Below are 17,455 nucleotides of genomic sequence, written 5' to 3' on the forward strand. Positions count from 1 at the left end.
TTATGAAATGTTTATGCAAAACGATGACTTAAGAAAACGTATAATATATTATCAAACAAAACTTTTAAAACCAACTTGAGATGCAATATGAAACAGCAATAAAAAACAATTATGCTTCGTTTTCAGGTTAAAGGAATTTAAATTCGTATTTTTTTCAAAAACATATTTTTAAAGCGTCAGAAATTTTACTAAAATTTCAACAATTTGATTTTATAGATCGGGCTGAAGTTAGTTGAAAAATAGCTTCTGGAAGATTACAAAGTTGGTCGTCATCGATCATGGCCGTTCATGGTCACCCGCGACAGACACGGACGACGAAACAAAGAGAAACGCAAAAAGTAACTTTTTCAAAACTTTTTTTTCGTAAAATCGCGATAACTTGTGATGTTTATAAGCAAACCCCTTATGTCTATATATCAAAATTTTTGTAATTGTCTGCTCTACAACTTTGTAAAACATTGTTACACTCTAAAAAATAACCCTGCAAAGTTAGAAAAAACACGAAATTTTAAAATGAAAAATTTTGTTCTAAATGAAAAAATGACCCTTCTGGGACAATGTAGATTCGAAAAGTACATTAAATTTCCCATAAAATGACACGTTCCAAAATTTTTTACAGTCGAGTAACGGAAAATGGGAGAATTTTTAAAACTTTTTTAGTGTTTTTTTCGATGAAAATTACGTTTTTTCGGAATTCTGAGTACGCCATCAAATCGGGCGTCTAATTTTACATAAAAGTCCCTTTGACACCAAATTTCTATCTCATCACCGTTTTAGGCTGCAAATTATTGAAAAACACCTCTTTTTTCGCATGTTCAAAAATGGAAGGGGTCGTACCGCCCCTCCGTCACGAGATATCAAAAAACGGACCTCGGATTTGTGATCAGGGACAAAAGTTACCCCTTAGGACAAAGTTTCACGCAAATCGAAGAGGGGTCGGGGCAACTTTTCCCGATTTCGTGTGAGTTGGTAGAGAATTACCCATATGTGAAAAAGAGTTTTCTTATTGTTACCTAATGAAACTTTTTTGTAATTTTTTGCTTATTTCTTTAAAAATAATCAACAATTTTTAGAATCAAGAGTAATCATATTATGGACTTTCCTCATGTGTGGCATGATTTTTTGAACAACAATATTGTTGGTTTTAAAAAGAACAGCGAATTTCACAAAAAAACATCTTTAAACATAAAAATTCGAACTGAAAATTTACGAAAAATCGCCAGATGAAAAAGGAATGCTAATTAGGTAACACTGAAAAAAATATTTTTTTAAATATTTAAACTTTAAAAGGCTGTATCTCAACAACCAGCAGTGATCAAAAAAATCCAAATTGAAAATTGGTTTGAAATTTTCTGATGATTTAATTTCGTTAGCAGAGACTGTTCCTTCATAAAGTGTTTGAATTGCACAACAAAACTGATTATTTTATATACTTTAACTTAAAAATAAATAATTTTATGAAACAATGTGGAAAAAAAAGTTAATTGCAAGTTCAATTTTACTATAAAAAGCACAATTTCAAAAAAAAATCATCAATTCCAGATTTTGCACCATCCTATACTCAAGTATGTCTCTTGAAACATATAAACAAATCGCAAATTTAAATTACAAATTTCAGTTATAAGAGGACAAATAAAAAATCTAGAAAATGTTTAATGTTTAATGTTTAATGTTTAATGTTTAATGTTTAATGTTTAATGTTTAATGTTTAATGTTTAATGTTTAATGTTTAATGTTTAATGTTTAATGTTTAATGTTTAATGTTTAATGTTTAATGTTTAATGTTTAATGTTTAATGTTTAATGTTTAATGTTTAATGTTTAATGCTCAAGGTTATTTTTTTTTGCTGTGGTATGACAACACCTTTTATATTTTTCACTGTTCCACACCTGCTCAACACCTCATCGCCGCCGCCGCGTTGCACTTTCGGCCGACCTCGGCTGTGGCAGAAGATATGTGCAACTGTTGCACTGTTGATGCAAGTGGCCGGTTGGGGCCTCCTCACCACCGTCAACATCTTGGCAAAAAGCTTAGGCCAGAGCTGGTTAGTGGAGTGGGCTTGCGCAGACCCAGCACTATTTGCACATGCAAAGCCAGCTCCACGAGGCCAACGGGTTGCGGAAAAAAGTAGAGAAATGGGTCAATTTAATTTATATAAGTCAATGTCAACCGGCCTTGCTCGATGGGCTTGCCGGTGTGGACCAGAGAAAAAACGAGTTTGCTAGGATGTAAGGGAAAATTGGAACGAAAATTCGATTTTCCTCGTGTGTGAACGAAGCGAGTATTTTTCTGCTATCCCCAGCTGGCTACGATCGTCTGAATTCTATTTGAAATTCATATAAAATAAAGGACAAGTTTTGAATATTCATCAGCAATGTGAGAGGGGAAGCGACCATGGCAGTTACAGCTGATAACACTCATCTGTGGCCTCTTTCAGTGCAAAAAAAGGTGTGGCAATCTCGAGCGGCCAGCGGATGAGACAATTTTCCGCTCCACGGAGGAAAACCTGCTGCAAGTTTGATCGATTAACCTTCCACCGTTTTTGTAGAATTATTTAGTTTTTTTTTTTAATTTGAGTTAAAATAATTTAAAAAATCTATGCAGCAAAAAATCTTGCAGAACAAGAGTGTAAATAATTTTAAAAAAATATCATTCTGGAGAACATTTGAAACCCAAAATTGTGCAGGGTTAACCGCCCACCATCTTCACCAAGTTCAAGAACGTCGTTCGTGACTTCCTGCAGCACAGCTACTCCCGCAATGTTGCTCAAATTAGCCCATGCCTTTGACCGTGGAATCGAGCGCGCAGGGCATATCGGAAGGGGGACCATTCAAGTGCAAGTGGCACTTGCTAAGAAGGTCAATTGCAAAAACCGCCGTATTTCCCTTCCGAGTATTTCTTGGTCGATTCTAGCGATGCTTTTTTTCCACCCAACTTGTTCGAAAACTGCGCTTCACTGAACTGCACGAACAAAAAAGTCCCGTTCTTGAGGGTTTTTTTTCGTCACGAATGCAAATAGCATGAACTTGCAGTTGAACTAGTTGGTTAGGGATTGGTTTTACGTGTTGAATGTAAGTTTGTTCAACTTGTTCAATTTTCAACTGTATTGTATTTTTGAGCTTTAGAATTTTATGAAAGATTTTCTCAAATGAAAATCTCAATCACCTTTCTTGTTAGGGCAACTTTTGCTCCATCAGCTTCCCATAATCGACGTACAGGAAAATTGTCTCGTTAGTCTTGCCGGATAGTTTGCTCAGTTGGAGAACTATACGAGCACGGAAAGTGTCGTAAAAACCGACGACATCATCTACAACGGCGCACGTAATCGTTATGGCGTCGTAGGTGGTTGAGGAAAATCCACCGGCCACGGCAAGCCAAATGAAGCGGAAGTAGGAAATCCGATTTAATCAAGGTTGGAAGAACAATTTCTGTTCTTGCTGGTTTATCCTTTCGGAAATAAAAATTCACCGGAAATGAGAGTCCAATGGATTACAATGGAAAACGGCTGAAGATAAATGTAAGAAAAAACGAAATTTTAGTTTCAGGTATAATTTTGATTAGACACAATCCAGTTTGTACTAGAATTACAAAAACCTTAAGCCAAGATTAATTTTGGGAAGCACGTTACTGTTTAAAAACTTTTTTAGAATTTCCTAGATTTTTGATAAAAGCTGCGCAAAAATGTACCTTTTCGGAAGCTAATAACTTTTCAGCAAAAAATCCTAAAAATAAGGTGTCATCGGGAAAGTTGTTCTGATTTGTTCTAAATTAAATGAAGGTGAAACAGTTGCTTTTCTCCGTACATTTAGACGATTTTCCCATACAAACTTCAAACGATTAGAGGGAGGGGTTCTCGTGGTCAGAATGAGCTCAAATTAAGAATTTAGCCTAGTGGCGGGTCAATTTTTGATTTCAGGTGGTAGCCCCGAGAAAGCCCAAATTTGGACCACCCTAGCGTCTATGTTGGACTCGTTAATGAATCAAATAATAGTTATGAGTTTTGATTGAGTAGAGTTAAAAAATAAACACCAACATTTAAGTTGGTGCAAATGACTGATAGAAAAGCTATCAATTGAATATCTCTGCACCAAAAACATCCGAGACCGTTAGCGACCGTCATTATAGCGTATGAGATCTCTTCCTGTGTCTCGTGATTCCCAGCGATGACATTCTCTCTCTATCACTCCTCCCCTTTTCCTCGACTATGCGCTGTCACCGTTGAGTCTCTCAATCTCTCCGAAAACTGCAATGAGAGAACGCGAGATGGCTATTAGAAGCCGACCACGCATGACGTCCCATAAAACTGCGCTTGCAGAAATTGATTTTGTGGCGGCTTTTATGGTTAAACGCTGTGAGGGTTGGATAATCTTGCAAGCGGGAATGAGAGAGGAAAGGCAAATGTCAATCGCGAGTGTGTAAACACGAAAACGTGTTCGGCTATGTTCGGCGCTGAGAGTTTCAATAAGGAGAGAAGAGCAGTTGTATTTGAGGCAAGAATATTCAAGATAAGATAACTGTAGTTGCTGAGAGCTGATATTTTGATATTTTAACAACACTGCATTCAACCAAGTATGATCTTACAAATAAAATTAATAATTGCAATTTTATTAACAGATTATCAAAAAAATATAAGAATTGAAATAACAAGCCTAGGTTTCAACATTTGGATGAAAAAAGTGTTTAAAAATGCATTTTACAGGCGTACAGTTGGTTTTAAATCGTTAGTTTTGAAAATAACGAGGTATTGATGGATTTTTTTCGCAAAAAAAACTTGTCGTGGGACTGTACATTGGTATTTCATGAAAATTTAAAATGTTTTCAAAGGAGTTCAAACATGTTGAATATGATTATAAACGCGGGAAAATGCATTTTGACTGGTTTTCAGTTGATTATACATTAATTTTCATTAAAATTTTGAAGTTTTTCGAATAATATTTTTTGCTCTCAGATTACTCAGGCCAACTTTTAAGGGGGGGGGGGCAACATAAACTTTGCAAAATATTTGCAACGGCCTAAACAAATAATAAAGATAATACAATTTAAATAACGATATTATTGGATGGAAAAGTCTATTATATGTTTCAATAAGAAAAATAAAGTACGCCCTACCGCCAAGATCAAAAGTAAAATTATTTAGTAGGATTATTTACCATGACAAAAATGGATGGAACTAGAATTTGTACCATTAAATGACCCAAAGAGGTCAAGAATTCCGTTAATTTGTCAAAAGTGTTCGAGAAACACAGTTTAAAATTGAAAATTAATAGAGCAGTAGAGCTATTAAGGTCGTAACAGGTATAAATGTGAAACTAATAAACTTGTTTCTGCATTTTTTATTTTCATTACAATTTAATTATCAATATTGTTCACTCTAAAACGCTCTCAAACCGGCTATAAAGACAAATTTAAACCTTACAAATATGAGAAAAAAAACAGTCAAGGCATTAATTAATCCTTCCACTTATTTTGACCATTTAAGTTTCCGGTATTTTTTTTTTTTTTTTTTTTGAAAATTCCCCATTCCCCAGGAATATTTGTAACCCCAGACCGAGCCACGTAGCCCAGTGGTAACGCTTCCGCCTCGTAAGCGATAGATCGGGGTTTAAATCCCGGCTCGGACCAACACAACTGGTGATCTTTTCCCTTCTGGAATCGATTGCTAAGTAAAGGGAAGGTAGTGTATCGTCACAAACCTTATCACGACACCTTAGGGAGGCGACCTATGGAATGTTAACATTAACCTTAACATGTTAACATTAAGTTGAGAATGAAACTGCCACTGAATCCGCTTTGTAAATGCCGGCCCCGATACTCTTCAAGGGTGTTCCCCTCAGGAACTGGGAAAGATTTACTTTTACAGAAAATTGGACGCTCTTACGGTTATATTACAATTTATACCATGTTTGTCTTCAAGGGTAGGAAAAAAAATTAATTCATCATCGAAATTTTTTCATTTTACCTCTTTTCCAGTGAAACTTCTCTTATTCAAAATAAAAAAAAACGAAGTTGACTTTATAGCTGTCGGCCACCATTGCTAGTACCAACCACTAGTGTCTTCCTTTTATCTACAAGGACTTCGCCGCCCTGGGCTTCTAAGTGTATGAAAGTATGGCACGGAGCGACGGCGCCGAATACCCATATTTACACAAAGAATTTTAGAGCGCCCGCCGCGGGATTCGAACTGGCGACCTCTGGGTTGTGAGTCCAGTGCGCGGTCCGATTGATCCACACGGGCGGGACAAATTATATTCAAAATAATGTAAAAGGTAATATTACATTAGATTCTAAAGTGGGAATAGTTATCCCACGGATAGTAATCCCAGGAATAATTTATAGAATTTTTAAATTTAAGCAAAAATTAAGATGGCCGCCATTGCGCTAAACAATATTCTTGGGATAACTATCCGTTGGATAATTTTATCCACCTTAAGATTCTAAGATTTACAAACATACACAACTTTAAACTGAATAAGTACAAAGTTTACAGAATAAAATGATATAAAATTAGAAAATTAACAAAACCGCTTTAAAGTTTAAAAAAATATTAATGTTGTATAACTGCAGATTATGACGGCTATCAATAACTTTTTAACATTCCTAAATGGAATTATTGCTCTTTTTTTCTAAATAACACATTTTTGTGTTGTTTTTACTTCTTCTGACCGGGACCGTGGTGTAGGGGTAAGCGTGATTGCCTCTCACCCAGTCGGCCTGGGTTCGATCCCAGACGGTCCCGATGGCATTTTTCGAGACGAGTTTTGTCTGACCACGCCTTCCGTCGGATGGGAAGTAAATATTGGCCCCGGACTATCCTAAAAGGGTAAGGTCGTTAGCTCAGTCCAGGTGTACACAGCAAAAAATCCGATGGTAAAATCGCATGCAAAAACGTGCACATCTCCTTCGTCAAAATAAACACTTAATATTACACACCGCATGTACAATTTTTACAAAAAACAAAAAAAAAGTTACAACCGACGGGATTCAAACCCAGCACCAACAGTAAGGACTGGCGCCTTAGCCCACTAGGCCACCAGACCGATGGAAAGCTGTAAGGATAAACGCATATATGAGCTTGACATTTCGGTCAAGTAGGTTTCCCATACTGATGGGCTACATATTTCAGGGTGTAAAATCACATAAAATTGCATAAAATAATGCAATATTTATTTTACACCCAGGCCTTTTACACGCAACTTAATTACTACTTTTTTAGCTGTGTAGGAGTCGTCTCTCTGGGTCCTGTCTCGGTGGAGTTGCTGGTAGGTTGTTTGACTCACAATCCAAAGGTCATCAGTTCGAATCCCGGGGTGGATGGAAGCTAAGGTGTAAAAAGAGGTTTGCAACTGTCTCAACAGTCAAGCCTTCGGACACCTAGTTTCGAGTAGGAATCTCGCAATCGAAAACGCCAAGGCAATGCTGTAGAGCGAATAATTAGAATTAGATTTAGAATAAAAAGTAACAGAGGGAACATAAACATTAAACTCAAAAAATAATAATTTCTTGACCTCATTTCAGTGTTCATCGTTATTATTAATCTCAATTGAGGTAATACATAGTACAAATCGGTAATTTGAAATTTAGAATTTAAATCCTTCAAAATATACAATTTTATTACTATGTTTGGAACTTCAACAAAAATATTCACCCTTTCCTAAACTATCCATCCATTATTGAGTAGAAAAATCTTTCTTGTATCTTTCACACGATGAGAATATTTTTTTTTAATTTTAAAATGTATACTTTATTGAAAATAAAATACTGGAATTTACCCCATTTTCATGTGACACTCAGAAAAAAAAAATCAAACAACAGATTTAATAAGCTGTTGTGACGGGGATTAAGTATTGGACCTCAAGTAGAAAAGATGGTAGTTTGGTCCCTATTTGAACTCAACGTACAAAATGCTATCAACAGAAATCAAAACATTTTTTTTTGTATTTTTTCGAAGCATTTTAGAGTTACTCGAAATCACTCTTAATCGATGATCTTTATTTTATACTTAAAAAAATAAATTTTTGTTAATCGTCTAAACATTGTTTTATAAATTTTAAGAGTTTTTGCCTTCCTCACCTTACTGAGGAAAGGCTATAAAATCACTCGAAAAATGAACTTCTTAATTTGACCTCGTAGACCCACCTTCACGTATACCTATCGACTCAGAATCAAATTCTGAGCAAATGTCTGTGTGTGTGATGTGGGTTTGTGCACCAAAAAATATGCACTCGATTATCTCAGCACTGGCTTAACCGATTTGGACCGTTTTGGTCTCATTCGATTCGTCTTGGGGTCCCATAAGTCCCTATTGAAAATTATGAAGTTTAGTAAAGTACTTCAAAAGTTATGCTAAAAAAACGATTTTGGCGTATGTCCGGAAGATTGTAAAAAGGGTGGTTTTTGTAAGAAACCCTGTCATGTTATACATTTTCAGAAAGGTATTAAAAAGACCTTTCAAATGAGCCTAAAACATCAAGGATCTGACAAACCTATCAAAAGTTATTGACACTTAAGTTTTATTTATACACTTTTTGGAGGCCGGATCTCAGATATTTCAGTAAAAATGATGTCCGGGTCCATCATGCGACCCATCGTTAGTTAGATAATCGAAAGACCTTTCAAATGAGCCTAAAACATCAAGGATCTGACAATCCTATCAAAAGTTATTGGCACTTAAGTGTTATTTATACACTTTTTAGAGGTTTGATTTCAGATATTGTGATAAAAATATTGTCTGAATCTTCCATGCGAACTATCGTAGGATAAGTTTTTTTTATCAGACCTTGCCGATGAGCCAGAAATATTGATGGTCTGCGAACCATATCAAAAGAAATGAGTAATAAAGTTGATTTGTTAAACATGTTAAGGGGGAATGTTGCTATTTTTACTGAATGTATTGACTTTATGAATATGAGGAAGGCACCAACCACCTAAAGGTGGATTAAGTAACGTTTTTGTTCTAATTTTACCAAATTATCAAGTTTTTTACTATTGACTGTAAATGTCCACTGATACATAACGATGCCTCTGTGCTCTCATATGCTAACAAGAAAAGAAAACCAGCAAGCTTAGTACAATAGAGTACAGAGGCATCTTTAAAACAAATTCTGAAGACCGGGGAGCACATAAGCAATACAATAGTTAGATATAAGGTATCAATGGATAACGTTTCATTTAAATGTAAAAATGCCGTAAAATATGTTTGTGAGAACGTAAAAAAACGCAAAGCAGTTCTCTCGTTAGTTGAGTCAAGTACCTACTTAAACGTCAACATAGCATCGATAAATCTTTCGCAACCGACCCCATCGTATGCAATTATGTATTTTTTCGAATCACTTTGCATTGAATGCGCGCACTTCGCACCTCGTGTTTGCGATGCGAAAAATTTCCCTTTTCTTAGATAACCCAAAAACCCTCATTCTCTCCACCTTCACCCCGCCGCCAAAAAGATGTGATAAATAAATCAGAAAAATTGCACAATAATGGCTTCGTTATCTCATCAATTTGAATGCAAACAGGGTGCCTTTTCCCACAACTCATCACCCTTAACGGCGGCGATGCGATAAGGAAGCCGGCCCACGATATCAAGATTTTCCCGTATTGTTTACACGAATAATTGACTCGAACAATGCTCAAACATAAACAACATCGGCCCCAGACACCACCACCACAAGAGACTGACTTGTCCGAAAAGGTTAAAGCACTGTTTTTTCACTCGCTGTCTGAGGCTTTGTTTTTCGCCAATTTCCACCACCCCTCCTTTGAAAGCTTTTCGAGCTCGCAACATGTTTAGATGTTTGGCTTTTTTTCCACCGAGGGAAAACACATCCTTTATCGCGTGGCTAGCCGGCAGTGTATCAATCACGCAGGAAATGTAAAGCCCTGGGTCGGAAAAATAACAAACAACAGATTGATTAAAAAAATGTGGGGGAAAGAGTTGAGAAAAAAAAACATCAGTCAGAGCGGCTTGCGAAGCCAAACAAAAAAGCATTAAAAAAAAGCGCGTGCAATAACATAATTAAACTTTGCTAATGAGAAATTAAACCGAAAGTTAAATACTCGTGCAAAGATTGCTCACACATGATAGCGAATGCTCCGGCTGACGAGATGAAAAGCTTTGATGTAAGAGAGGATGTGGGGAAAAGTGTGTGTGCGAGCGAGTTGCTTTTTATCTGCATTTAAGAAATGTGGTGGAAAAACTTTCTTTCCTTCTCAACCACGCGGTAATGAGTGGATGTTGGTGGTTGTGTGGAAATGTTGTTTCTACTCATTTGTGTATCACAGTGACGAGTCGTGTGGTGGATGCAGGGGATTAGAGTGAAGAGCATTAGATCTGACAAGATTATGTCGCATATCAAGCTTCGTCCCTTTCAGATTTTTTTTATTTAAAAATATGATAAGATTATGTTTTCCCAAAGAAACTTTAAGATACGACTAAGAAAAAAAAGTAAACATGGCGGTTATATATTGTTTCTCATAATCTGTTTCTTTATCTTTCAACGTATGGATTTTTTTGGACAAGACTTTTCATTGCCAATTTTTTAATCTTAAAAGGGATTTTGGACTATTTGTTTCAAATGTATTCAAATGACAAATTACATTAAATAAATTAGAATTAATTTGTAATAGATTCAAAGCCAAAACTCAGCTACAAAAAGTTGTTTCGTTAGTCATCCAAAAAACTTAAATCCTTTACATTCCATGTCCCAAGGCTCCAAAAAAGTTGAAACGGTAACTTCAACTCGCTGGTTCACGGGCTCAATCACTCAACCAATCTAGACGATTCATTTTCCAGTGATTTGTTAGGATTTCTAGATGATCCTAGAATGTTGCAGAACTCAATTTGATCAAATCTGTAATTTTTGCGATCAGAAACATCGTTCCAACCTTCTTTTTCGCGTGTAAAAAAATCGTCAAAAATTCAGTCGTTTTTAAAAAGGTGGAACGATGTTTTCGATCGCAGAAATTACAGATTTGTTCAAATCAGCTTCTGCAAAATTTTAGGATCATCTGAACATTCTTACAAATCACTGGAAATAGGAATCGTCCCAATTGGTTGAGTAATGCCCGAGAACCAGCGAGTTGAAGTTACGTTGGACGTCGGTGCAAGTTGGACATGTGATGGGCGTTCCAGTGCCACAGTGGGCAAAAACGGGTGAATAAAACGATCTTTTGATGCCGTCATTTTCTGCCTGTCAAAAGTATCATTTTTAATGGAAAAAAATGACGAGAAATCGGTTGGTGGTACTCTCATTAGCGGCAAATGACGGGAAGTGGTCCATTTCACCCGATTTTGCCTTTAAGGGTGTTTTTCTCGAATATCTTCAACTGCCGTAGTTTGCCGCACTTCTAAAGTATCTTATTTTATGTAAAAATCACGAGAAATCGATTGATGACACTCTCAATAGCGGCAAATGACGGCAAGGGCCCATTTTACCCCAGTTAATAAGCGAATCGATTGAGAACACTCTGAATTGCGCCAAATGGCAAAAAGGGCCCATTTTACCCCATTTACTCCCTCTTGAGATGTTTTTCGTGAATATCTTGAACGTACTGTACATTCTACAATAACATTCTTGTAAACTGTATTGGAAATCATGACACGTTTAATATATTGACTAAAAACACATGAAATGGGCAAAATAGGCCCTTGTCGCCATTTGCCGCTAATCAGAGTGTTCTCAATCGATTCCTCGTGATTTTCTGCAAAAAATAACATTTATTTAATGTTTGGAAAACCACGGAAATTCAAGATATTATAAAAATACATGAAATGGGGTAAATGGGGCGAAACGAGCTTTTGCCGTCGTTTGCCGCTTATGAGAACCCTACCAACCGATTCCTCGTGATTTTCTACATAAAATAATATACGTTGAAACTGTGAGAAATAATGTTATTTCAAAATATTTACAAAAAACACATTAGAAATTGGTAAAATTGGGCAAAATGGGCCCTTGCCGTCATTTGCCACCAATGAGAGTGACCAATCGATTTCTCGTGATTTTTCTACATAAAATAGTATACTTCCAAAGTGTAAAAACAATGGCAAATAAAGATATTGACGAAAAACACATAAAATGGGGTAACCGGGGCAAAATGGGCCCTTGCCGTCATTTGCCACTATTGAGTGTCATCAATCAATTTCTCGTGATTTTTACATAAAATAAGATAATTTTGATGATCGGGAAAATAAGGAAGTGGAAGATATTCGAGAAAAACACCCTAAAAAGGCAAAATGGGGTAAATTGGACCACTTCCCGTCATTTGCCGCTGATCGATTCTTCTCAATTTTTTACATTAAAAACGATACTTTTGACAGGCAGAAACTGATGGCATCAAAAGATCCGTTTTTTTTCACCCGGTTTTGCCCACTGTGCAGTGTTAACAGAATAAAACAAGACTTTTTGAAGATTTAAGGCTGTTTCCAATAGTTTTTAAAAAATATGTACCCCCTTTTAAAAATGATCCGAAAATCGAGGACAAATAAATATGTTTCTCTGTTTTAATGCACTTTTATGTCTTATCAATAGAAAACAATTTTAAATGCATTTTTAAAAATATTTCGATTTATGTTAAATTTACTTTGCAGCGATTTTTTTTGCGAAATCATTTTTTTCGTCAGTACTTAAATATTTTGAAAATTAATTATTGCAAACAACGGGGTTGGTGTTAAATACATTTTAAATTATTTTTTCCAATTGTAAAACCATGCCTTGTTACTTAAATTTTCTTATTTTTTTATGTTTTGCCCCTCCCCTAGACTTTAGTCAAAGTTGAGGTACAGAAACTTCACAAAATATTTGCAACGGCAGAAAAAAGTTCTTCTGAAAAAAACTTTTGCAAGCCTTCCTTGTTGACAAACAAACAGAGCACGTGGTCGCATAAGCCTTTTTTTCATTTTTTATCAAAATTTATAAAAATTTTCCAACTGAAAAAAAATTACGAGATTGTTCGAACAATTATTCCTGATGTTATAGAAGTGATTTAAGATCAACATTTTCTGCCATGATTGTTCATCTTTTTAATTTTTCACACCAATTGGACATCCCTAGGTCTACCCACGATCGTTTCCAATTACTGTGAGAAAATGTAAAAAAAAACAAGCTATCAGCTAAATCCACAAATATAAAAAAAATATCTTTCACTTAGAAAGTAACATCGAAAATTTTTAAGATGAAAATTGGGTGCAGCTTTGCTCAGGATCGGTCTATTGGTTAAATTTCGATGATCTTACCCTCAAATTTGAAAATGGTAGCAAATCAAGCAAATTTTGTGACATGAACATGAATTTTGTTGAAAAACATTCTAAAAAAATTTCCATATGTTCAGATTTTTTTATATTTAATTCACTGATCAGAACTAGACATAAAACAAGTTCGAAAGATTTTTTTTTCTGAAATCCGAAATGTAATTTCATTAAATTCAATTTTGTTTTAGGGGTAATTATTACCTAATATAATTTTTTTCAGATAATTTAAAAGATACGAAAGTTTGAAACCAAAAAAAAACCTAAATGTGTCACCCAATTATGTCACCGTCTTTTCCGATATTTTTTGAGATTTTTCATGTACATAATAATGCATACTTTACGTTTGCCAGGTTTCTTTATATTCCTAAAATTAATTTGGAAAAATGTATCTTTGGGACTAGTCGTGTTTCAAGATGGTGTAAATATTTTTAAGAGATTTTCATTCTTTCTCATAAACTTAGAAATAAAAAAAAAACATTTTAGTTTGTTATTAAAAGCAAATGTTTAGAAATTATGTAAAAAAAAGGTAAATACGGGTTGCCCTAGAAAAACATGCCTTAGTGAAAATTTAGAAAAATGGAAGGGGTCAGACCGCCCACACCGTCACGAAACATTGAAAAATGGACATCGGAGTCAAACACAAAAATTACTCAAAAGAGTTAAATTACATGGAAATGGAAAAGGGTTCAATGCGATCTTTCCGATTTTTTTTAGAAATGGAGGAAAATGATTTCTGCATAACATTTTGCGGATGTTTTTTTTTTATTTTTACAATAAAAAATTTGAAAATTTTGCAGATGAAAATAGTTTTAAAAAAATCTATGCTTTTTTTATTTCACAAAAAAATGAGCTAATGAAATGATTGTGCGGGGGACAAAAAAATAAAATTTTGGATTCTTTAGGTAAAAATAAGTAACTGTGCAAATCATATTGAGCAAAATCGGTTAAGGGTTACGAGTTCCTTCTTATCATTGAAGCTTGTATGTATTGGGAAAATGCATGGTGAAAAACAAAAAAATCCAAATTCCGCCAAAAGGTTGCGTTAGGACATATAATTTGACGAGATTTCAATCCCCAGAACATTATTGAAAAAATTAGATGCATGAAAATAAAAAAAAACGTATGAATGAAACCATTTGGAAGGTTATTCCTTTATTTAACTATTAAGTCAGAAACTTGGAAAAGTTACAATATGTTTTAAATACGTTGTAAATAAAATTTCCCAATTTTTCTAAACCATTTTTTTCGAATTTGCCCTCAATCAGCTGAAATCAACTGCCCAGCTCAAAACCATTGTAGGGTGAAATAAGCAGCCATGAATTCCAACGCATAGAAAAATTTCAGCTCTTCTGTTGGGTGGCATGGTCTTTTTAGTCTTCAATATACCAGATGCGCACCCAGCAGCATCCCCCCCCCCCCTCAGCATCGGTTGGGGGTCGTCTCTGGTGCGAATTTTTATTTGTTTGCATATTTTTCCATCTAAATAATTCCACGTCTCCATTCCACTGATACCGCGATGGTTGCTGATGAAAAACGAAAGTTATGCTCTCCGAAAGGAGGAAAAGCACGCGAATGTTAAATTGCATTTTAGCAAATATTAACATAAAGTTATTTACTGTGCGAACTAGCGAGGTTATCGCACAATGTAATCTTAAAAACAAAAATGTTTCCTTTTGAAGGAAAGCTTAACATCAAAAGATAACAACCATAAAGTATCTCAATCATAACGATAAGTTTCCCTCCCAAAAGCAGTTATCACCAAATCGAATCGTAATCATAACTGAAACGATCTCACTGAAAACTTTTTGCCATCCATCTGTTCAGTCCGCTCAACGCAACATATTTACCGATTGAAGCCCGCCCTCAACACCATCCAAATGTATCAATACTAGCTGAACTACTCCACACGAAGCCACACTTTTCCTCGCTGGAAAACCACGGTTTCAACGTTGTGTTACATTGTCACACGTAGTTTTTTATTAACATTTGTTGCATAGTTCAGAATAAAAAATAAAAATGTCAATATGTGCCAAGACGCCACAACGACCCCGGTCCCAGATGTTTGAATGCCAGCTCCGGAATCCAGCGCAAACGATGTGCTTCATAACAGCTCTTTTTTTGTGCCGGGGACAATTTTTGTGAATATTTCATTGCCTCCGGAGACGCTTTCCCAAGAATCATCTTTTGCTCATGGTTTTATCCTTTTCCAGCAAAAGGGCTGGAGCAGATTTTCCGGTGGCACCATTAAAATATGGAACCAACTGCTCTGGGGGGCAGCGTCCAATCGATCCAAACCCCGCAATCTTACCCGAAAGATTCGCCGAAAATTTCGTGCTCTTCGAGAAGACGGCCTCTAGGGGTTTGCTGGGAAGTTTGCTCCAAAGTTGGAACGAAGTTCAATCGGTTTAACGTTTTAATGTTGGATTTGTAGAAATTCACAACGGTGTGCATTTTAAAGATTTTTCTCAGCGGTTTATAGAGAAAATTACTTGAAATTAAAACTTATATTTGAAGAGAAAAAAAATCGAGATAATTTAAAGATAACAACCCCTAAAATCCCAAGTTAAGACTTCAACCAGACAAGTACCAATGGATTCCCCACCAAGAAGTAAAACATTTGATTTTATTGGCAATAATGCTCAGTACCACCGGAGGGTGGGTCTACACCCCACGGAAAAATAGCATCGGAAAATCGAACGGGATCAAGAAGCTAAAAAGACAGGAAAAACACACGAAAGCAGCGTTCGTGACTGGAATGCTACAGCCAGTTTTGGACTCTTGAATTGTTGGGGAAAAGCTAAGCTGCTGGTAAGCACTTTTGTGCAGCTTTTCGGATTTATTTGCATAAAGCAGTAAACAATAAGGTGAAGATTGTGACATATAAACAAAAATACTTACATTGAAGGTGAATGGCAACGAGGTTGAATGTCTGTGGAAGGAAAAAAAGAAATTCATTTAAAAAAAAATTAGAAATCAATATAAATTTGGTCAAGATTTAATTCAAAATTGATGAATAATTGATTACTTCAAATATTTCTTGGAAGAAAATTTACCTTACACATTCATCCAATTATTATGAGCAAACGAGAAAGCTAGTCAATGAGTAAATGAGCCAAAGAGTGAGTAAGTGATTGAAAAAGAGAATGAGTGAGTGTTTTGGCAAGTTACTGAGTGAGGGAGTGAGCGAGAGAATGAGTTTGCAAATCAATAAGCGATCGAATGAGTGTTTACGTGAAGGATTGAACGAGTATGTGAGTGAGTGAGTTAGTGAGTGAGTGAGTGAGTGAGTGAGTGAGTGTGTGAATGAGTGATCGAATGAGTTAGTGAGTGAGCGAGTGAGTTAGTGAGTGAGAGACTGAGTTAGCGAATGAGTTTGTGGATGAGAAAGTAAATGAGTGAGAGATTAAAAATACGTGAGTAAATGAGTAAGTGATTGAATGAGATAGTAACTGTGTGAGTGAGTTAGCGAGCTTCTTTGCAGAAAGCAAAACGATTCAACAATTTTCTACTGAACACTTGCCCAAAGCATCCGACTGACAAAGAAATGGTTCAGGAAAACCTCGAATTTCCCTGTGAATCCAATTCCCTCGAGACAAACCACAGCCTTACCCAACAACAATCAATTTGTCCGCCGTTTTTCCTAAAAGCACGCGGTAAACCAATCAAAACACACACACACAACAGCAGCAGCAACCGAAAACACAATTCAATTCCATCACTTCATCTCTTCAGTAGTAGTCCTACCAGCTGAAGTAACCTTTTCGTAGAAATCCATAAAAAAAAGCCGGCACGCTTGCTCGCCTCTGCAAAACCCAATTTGTATAACGAAATCCAAATCCCGGCCAAGTCCAAGAACGTGGATCAAGTCGGACTTGTGGAAACTTGAAACAGAAAAAAACGAGCTTCAAGACACATCCGTGGAAGCTTCGCTTACTCCCCCCGCAAAGGATTGAATTAATTCTTTCGTGAGCACGATTTGTAAACAATGAGATCACTTTTATTATTCATAGATAATTCCGCGCTGCTTTATTTCTTAACCCTCTACAACCTAACCCCGCCTCTAGACGGGCTTCAATCTAAAAAATCGCCGAAAATCCATTTTCCAACCGAGTTTTGATCTTTAAAAAGCATTGGAAAGAAGAACTCTTAAAATTTTAAAAAATTTCAGGGTTGGGAGTTTAACTTGTTTTATGTGACTTAGCCAGTGTTTTT

General features: G+C 35.8%; 1 protein-coding gene across 7 annotated transcripts in view; it reads right to left on the reverse strand.

The window, feature by feature from the left end:
- LOC6038927 overlaps positions 1–17,455 on the reverse strand; it is a 200,808-nt gene that overhangs the window by 63,398 nt on the left and 119,955 nt on the right. For all 7 annotated transcript variants that reach the window (XM_038253088.1, XM_038253089.1, XM_038253093.1 and 4 more), the window contains one exon: positions 16,142–16,172. The gene's annotated coding sequence lies outside the window, so the exon portion shown is untranslated. The remainder of the gene's footprint in view (positions 1–16,141; positions 16,173–17,455) is intronic.

This window comes from Culex quinquefasciatus, chromosome 2 (genome assembly GCF_015732765.1).
Source record: "Culex quinquefasciatus strain JHB chromosome 2, VPISU_Cqui_1.0_pri_paternal, whole genome shotgun sequence".
Classification (NCBI taxonomy): Eukaryota; Metazoa; Arthropoda; class Insecta; order Diptera; family Culicidae; genus Culex; species Culex quinquefasciatus.